Source organism: Elephas maximus, chromosome 10, assembly GCF_024166365.1.
Source record: "Elephas maximus indicus isolate mEleMax1 chromosome 10, mEleMax1 primary haplotype, whole genome shotgun sequence".
NCBI lineage: Eukaryota > Metazoa > Chordata > Mammalia > Proboscidea > Elephantidae > Elephas > Elephas maximus.
The window spans coordinates 35208084-35215789 of record NC_064828.1 but is presented as its reverse complement, the minus strand read 5'-3'; positions in this window follow the sequence as shown (position 1 = coordinate 35215789).

The window sequence follows — 7706 nt, the reverse complement described above, 5'->3', positions numbered from 1 at the left end:
GCTCCTTCCATCTTACAATACTACCATTTTACCACTCAGCTTCCAAGGTTATTGTGGCAGAGGAAAAGAGAGGTGGAGGAAGTGCACCAACTCTCAATTGCCTCAGCTCAAAAGTGACACACATCACTTACCTCATGCTTCTTTGATCAGAACTTGTCACAGGGTCCCAACCTAATTGCAAGGAAGGCTGAGAAATGTTTGGTGGACACTGATGGTACCTGTCACAGTGGAGGTCTAGTTTTATTTTTCTTCATACATTGTGCTAGTTTTCATAGCACCATCTACTACACAATCTGTCTTCTCCCACTGACCCTTAGCGTTGCCGTAGACTATGTTAGGTTCCCTTATATACCTGGGTCTGTCTCTAAACTTTCTATTCTGTTCCACTGTGACTTCATTTACTGGAGATCCTAATCTTCTGTTCAGCCCTTCTATTGTTGTTTTTTTAATTTGGAAGTTATCTTTTTTTAATGTTCACATCGTATTTCCTGATCTCAAATTGTCCCTTCTTCAGAAACATCTGCTGCATTTTCATAAAGTCAATGTCCTCTTGAATCCTGTTGACAAATTAAAAAGTTTCTTAATTTTTCCCTTTTCTTGTAGTAAGTGTAGGGGCATATACTCTCATTCTTCCAGATTGGTCCCAATATTTTGAATTGCCGTATCTTTTGTGAAAGGAAAGACCAGAGGAAAAAAGCTTAGAAAAAAAAAAGCGTACTTAAAATTGCAATGTGAAGTTGCAAGAGAGTCAGACATCAGAAGAACTGGTTCATCAAGTAAAAAATACAACATATTTAAAGAGAAAAAAAAAAAAGAAAAACCCCAAAGGTTACCAAATTTACATCAGTCTGTTCACTATGAAAAATATAGCAATTTTTTCATAATTATCGTCTCCACAAAGGTTGTGACGTGCCCTCTGGCATCACTATTGCAAATCAGGCATAAGGTTGTTTTTGTTAAGGAGTCAGTAATTCATGGGCAATGTTCAAAGTTTATTTATTTTGCAGACTAGATTTTTTTTTTTTTAGAACTAGACAGGATGACTATTATTTTTGTTTATCCCTGATTATGGAATATGATGTACTTCCAGTGTTAGGACAAATTGTTAGTGTCAGGACAAATGGTCAATTTTGCTTCCGTACCCTCAATGTATGTTGTATTCCTTAGGATTAGGTTCAAGAGGGAGAAATAGAGATCAGAAATAAAAGTAGCTCCAGCCATCACATTCACATTCTAGCCAGCAGGGAAAAGAAAAAAAAGAAAGATAGGGGCAAAGGATATGTGCCTGTTTAGCTGGAGGTGATTTTCGCAAGCTGTCCACAATACTCCTGTTTATGTGGCGTAGTGATTAAGTGCTATGGCTGCTAACCAAGGGGTCGGCAGTTCAAATCCGCCAGGCACTCCTTGTAAATTCTATGGGGCAGTTCTACTCTGTCCTATAGGGTCGCTATGAGTCAGAATCGACTCAATGGCACTTGGTTGGGTTTTATATACCATAGACCAGGACTTAACCATGTGGCTTTCCTAGGACAAGGGAGGGTGGGAAGTGAGTGGCCATGTGATCAGATAAAAATTCTATAAATAAGAAAGAAGGGAAGACAGAGCATTGAAGGACAACCAGAAGTCCCTGCCTCAATATGTCTGGTGACATTTTTATTATTGCTTATCCTTATAGAAACATGTCTGTGTTTGTTCAGTAATGAGAAATGAAAAGAATTTATCAAGAGATTTTTGAGGCAGCATTCAAAAATCTCAGGCCCAAGAACAATGATGAATCTGTGAAGCATCTCATAACATGGATGAATCTGGAGGGCGTTATGCTGAGTGAAATAAGTCAATCACAAAAGGACAAATATTCTATGAGACCACTACTGTAAAAACTCATGAAAAGGTTTACATACAAAAAGAAACAATCTTTGATGGTTATGAGGGAGGGGAGGGGTGGGGATGGAAAAACTCTTAATAGGCAGTAGATAAGTGGAAACTTTGGTGAAGGTAAGACAGTACACAATACTGGGGAAGTCAGCACAACTTGTATAAGGCAAGGCCATGGTAGCTCAATAAAAACCCAGTGCCGTCGAGTCGATTCAGACTCATAGCGACCCTACAGGACAGAGTAGAACTGCCCCATAGAGTTTCCAAGGAGCGCCTGGCGGATTTGAACTGCCATCCCTTTGGTTAGCAGTCTTAGCACTTAACCACTACACCACCAGGGTTTCAATAGACACATCCAAACTCTCTGATGGACCGAATTGCTGGACTGAGGGCTGTGGGGACCATGGTCTCAGGGAACATATAGCTCAACTGGCATATCATAGTTTATAAAGAAAGTGTTCTGCATTCTACTTTGGTAAATAGTGTCTGGGGTCTTAAAAGCTGTGAGCGGCCATCTAGGATACTCCACTGGTCTCACCCCTTCAGGAGCAAGGAAGAATGAAGAAAACTGAAGACACAAGGGAAAGATTAGTCCAAAGGACTAATGGACCACATCTACCACAGCCTCCACCAGACTGAGTCCAGTACAACTAAATGGTGCCCAGCTACCAGCACTGACTGCTCTGACAGGGATCACAATAGAAGGTCTCAGGCAGAGCTGGAAAAAAACGTAGACTAAAATTCTAACTTAAAAAAAAGGCTAGACTTGCTGGTCTGACAGAGACTGGAGAAACCCTGAGACTATGGCCCTGGACACCCTTTTAGCTCAGTAATGAGGTCACTCCTGAGGTTCACCCTTCAGCCAAAGACTGAACACTCCCATGGAACAAAGCAAAACTAAAGGGCTGTACCAGCCCTGGGGCAGGGACTGGAAGGCAAGAGGGAACCCAGGGTTGAGCAGAGAGAGTGTTGACATGTCGTGGGGTTGTTAACCAATGTCATAGAACAATGTGTGTACTAACTGTTTGATAAGAAACTAGTTTGTTCTATAAACCTCCGTCTAAAGTACAGTTAAAAAAAAAGTGAGAAAAAAAAAAATCTCAGGCCCAGTAGAAGGAAGGTAGGTTGGATTCATTACATAGTTTTATTTTCTATCTACTACTATTATTAGCAGTAAGGAGTGAAGAAGGGTCAGAAGGGGTCAGAGCAGTGTGGTCAGGAAGCAAGTAGCTTCCTGGAGTTAGCTAAAGTAGTGTCCCCATTCTATGTCTAACCCAGCAAGGCCTACTCTTTGCCAGCTACAACTAATTGCTTGTACCAGTCAACTGGTTGATGAACCAGGAAGGGGCTCAGCCCTGGCTCTTTGCTCTGTGTGGTCCTGGCGCTTGCTGAACTCTGTAAATAAGGCTCTTCCCAGAGAAGTTTACCCAGGACCCTAGAGTTCAAGATGACTTTGCCAATCCAACTTCTTCTGTTGTTTTTGGAAAAAGCAGAGGAGTGATGCTGGAAATGTGGGTGCTCCTCTCAGTGGGGGATTTGTGACACTTCCTTGTGTGTCCTCTAGGATGGAGGTGCCCTAGACAGTCTAGTAGGAAGCAGCTTGATTTACTTCCTCATGCCAGGGGAAAAAATTCATCTTGGCTACTTGGGATAATAGTAGCTGATTATGTTTTTCAACAAGCCTCAATTTTCCCTTGAGTTCAGGGAATGTGCAATTAGAAATAAATGTGAACAACAGAGGGCAAATAGATGTGTCCTTTCTGACAGCAGACCTTACCACGTGGAATGACTGAGTTGTGTAGTGAACATGGTGGGACAGCTCTAACCCTGCCCATTGCAGTCTGGGGAAACAGAATCTGGGGAAGGAAGAAAAAGATGGTGTATTTGGGGCCCTAGATTCAGTAGGAAGATGCTCTGGATATGACAGGGCAGAATGAAGGCCCCGGCAGGGAAGGGAAGATAATTTGTGGAAAGAGGAGAAGGTAGAACAGGTAGCATAAAGGGAGATGAAGGGAATAAATAAATACAGGCTCTGACTTCACATTGGGCTGGCATAACAACTCTTTGTTCCTACTGCTCCTCTTGTCCAGGTTCTCCCACCCAGAAATAGATCAGATACTTTTAAAAGTACATTTTGTAACCATGATCCCTGTGAGCAGTGCCTGAATTGGCCAAAGGGTGCCACTGTTTAGAGTACAAGATTCTAGTCTGACAAAGGCTATGCCATTGAGCCTCTTTCCTCTGCCTTCAGCTCTGTCTAGCTGGGTTCCCTACTTGAGGTGTGGTTCCCAGGAAAGTGAGTCCTAAGGATCATATCCTGGCTACTTTCCCCATTTACTATGGCAGGAGAGATAGGGTGTGCCTCTAGCAACGGAGCTCTGAGGGGGAGATGTGGAGGCTACCTGATTCCTTCCCTGGCCTGAAGGGGGCAGCAAAAGCCAGGGAGGAAAGGCTGAGCCTTCCAGGCTCCCAGAGGCAGCACAAGTTCCCTCTTGCACTCTGCCCCTCTACCTTCCCTTCTCTGATTCTTCTATTGAACTATGAATGTTCCCTTAGAAACCTGGGCTGCCTTTATAGTGGGTGCTGGGAAGAACCCAGAAAAAGGAGGAGGGCCCACACTCAGGGAACCCTCTGGCACTACTCTCTTGGATTCTTGTCCATCTCAAGCTCCATTATTCCAGATCTGGCTTTCCCTGTCTCAGGGCAGAAGATATCCCATAGGAGAAGCTTCCATGCCAGCCAGTTCCTGGGGAGCTGGCAAGTTGGTGCCCTCCTCCCTGGAACCTGATGATAGCCCGGAGCTGCAGACTTCCTTGTGTGGGCACTAGCAGCTGTCTTTTGCTCCCAGCAGTGTCTGCCACGCTGGCCCCAGCAAATGTGCAGTGTTGATTTCAGCAACTGGGTTTTTTTTTTTTTTTTGGTTTAGATCTGGAGGGGAAAGAGGAACCCTGGGGTCTATTCAGGTGACTAATATCTCAGGTACCAAACCCTAAATTTATGGAACCCCTCCCCCAATCCAAGAAGGGATATTTCCTGGAATGTTTCTGGCCAAATTTCATTAAAGGAAGTTGTGTACTGACCCACTATTTCTTAGGGTCATTACTGCCCATGCACCAGGATAGCTACTGTGATTCATTTATCTCAGCACAAGAGATAGAAGGAGAAGCATTAGGTTACAGGGTTCACCTGTTCTCAGCCCTGTATGAGCATCAACTTTCGAAAGCTCTTAGGGATGAACCAGTGGCTAGTCCAGAATTTTATTTTTAAGGGAACTTCAAAGAAGAGGTAGGAGCAACCCCATGATGATAATGATTGGAATGAGATTGATGTGAAAGAGGTCGAGAATGCGCAGAGTGAAAGAGTGATCAGATCCCTGGGCTTGGCATAAAGAGACCTGGGTTTAAATCTGACTTCTGCTACTTACATGATGCTTGAACTGGGATAAAATATTTAGCATCATCTGTAATATGAAGATAATATATACTTTGAAGAATTATTGGGAAATTTTAATGTCAAAATGCGTGTGAAATTTCATTGCACATGAAAGCCCTCCATAAATGCGACTGACTGTTGGAGACGGACATAGAGAGAGGAAAGGATATGGAGGGCTAAAAAGAAAGGGGCTGTCATGGATTGAATTGTGTCCCCCAAAAATATGTATGCCAATTTGGCTAGGCCATGATTCCCAGTATTGTGTGATTGTCCACCATGTTGCCATCTGATGTGATTTTCCTATGTGTTGTAAATCCTACCTCTATGATGGTAATGAGGTGGGAGAGGTGGCAGTTACATTAATAAGGCAGGACTCAATCTACAAGATTGGATTGTGTCTTGAGCCAATCTCTTCTGAGATATAAAAGAGAGAAGTGAGCAGAGAGACAGGGGGACCTCATACCACCAAGAAAGCAGCACCAGGAGTAGAAAGCGTCCTTTGGACCCAGGGTTCCTGCGAGGAGAAGCTCCTAGTCCAGGGGAAGATTGATCAGAAGGACCATCCTCCAGAGCCAACAGAGAGAGAAAGCCTTCCCCTGGAGCTAATGACTATGCAAAAATAAATTTCTCTTTGTTGAAGCCATCCACTTGTATTTCTGTTATAGTAGTACCAGACAAGACAGGGGCATTGACATTATACTGAGACAAAAGGACCACTTTGGTTATAGGGGACAAGGTTCTCTGCCCCCTCAGGCTTGAGACTGTTCCTGGTCATCCAGAGGGAAGGGATGATGTCCTGGATGTAGAGGTCGTTGAAGAAAGATATAGGTCAACAATGGAGCTTCTAAAGAAAGGAGCTGTGGCCTGGTGTTTCCTGATAAGACTGGGTAGGACTCTCCGTAAAAAACCTGTTGCTGTTGAGTTGATTCCAACTCATAGTGACCCTATAGGACTGTCCATACTCAAGTTCATTTCAAATAAGTTACCAACCAATCACAAATCTAAGGTAACAGTGATTTCTCAGCATCTCCAAATATCTGTCATTCTCCTCACCTTCCCAAGCAAAGTTAAGTTCCTGTCATGCTTTAACACACACTCATACACATTCTCTCTTATAGCCCTGTAGTGCTTTAAGACCACCTCCCCACTTACTTGCTGAACTCCAAAGCAGGGCACCGGCCTTTCTGGCCCCTAGTGGGGCCACATTTCCTCCCATGTTAGAGCCTTTGCACATGCTCTTCTTTCAATCAAGAACGTTACCTTTAAATAGCATTTCTGCAGATCTAGGTGGCTTACCATGTCTTTGTCAGGCCATTCATGATTAAAACTGGTCATGGGAGCACCAGAGATGCCCCTACTAGATCCCCTGAGTTCCAAACACATTTCTCTTTGCCTCCTTTTGTAACAGTAGCCCTATATTCCAATATGGTCAGGGTTACCCCTCTGAGTCCTGTAACTCCTTCCTTTGCCTGCTAGCATGAAGAGGACAAAATGACTAGGCAGCAAACAGAGCTTTAGGCTCTCACTGTGACTCCTGTTGGAAGCATCTCCAGTCTGGGAACCAGGACTTCTAGATTTGCAGATAGTAAAGTTGTAAGGACCAGAAGCACAAATTTCCCAAGTAGGTCACTGGGAATGATGGTGAGAGAGGCTACTCCCATTTTGTACCTGAACACATGAATTCTGTCTGTGGGGACACAGGACCGTTGGTTTTATAGCCATTGGTTTAAGTTGTACATTGCATCCTCAAGGATAAAATATTGTCTCCAAGCTGTTGCCTTAGCATGCCTCCAAAAAACTGTCCAATGCTCTTTTAGATGAGCAGCTTCTGAGTGGTGTGGCATGTGGCAGAACCAGTGGATCCAAGGCATGTGCCAATTTTCACACCCTCTTTTTCATAAAGTGGGATCTTTTGGTCTGAGGTGATGTTATGTGGAATGCTATAATTGGTAAATCAGACACTCCATGGGTCCTTGATTATTGGTGTTGGCTGCGGCACTAGCAGATATAGCAGTGAGCAAGAAAGGTATACCCAGAATACAGGTCAATCACTATCAGAATGTATTCCAGGTGGTAGAGGTCTGATGCAAACAGTTTGCCATCAAATGGCTGGTTGGTCTTCTCAACAGAAACAATGGAAGTCAGAAGACAATGAAAAGATATCTTCAAAGGGCTGAAGGAAAATAACTGTCAACCTAGCAAAAATATACTTCAAGAATGAAGTAACATAAACCAAGTTTTGAGAAAGGGTTGATGTACACAGCATGCTTTCTGTCCTCAGTTTAGTTGTGCTAGAACTCAATAATTAACAAACTCAACAAACAAATGCTAGAAAATCCCCATGTGTTTGGAAATTAAGATATACATTCCTAAATAACTTAGGTCAAAGAAAAAATTAC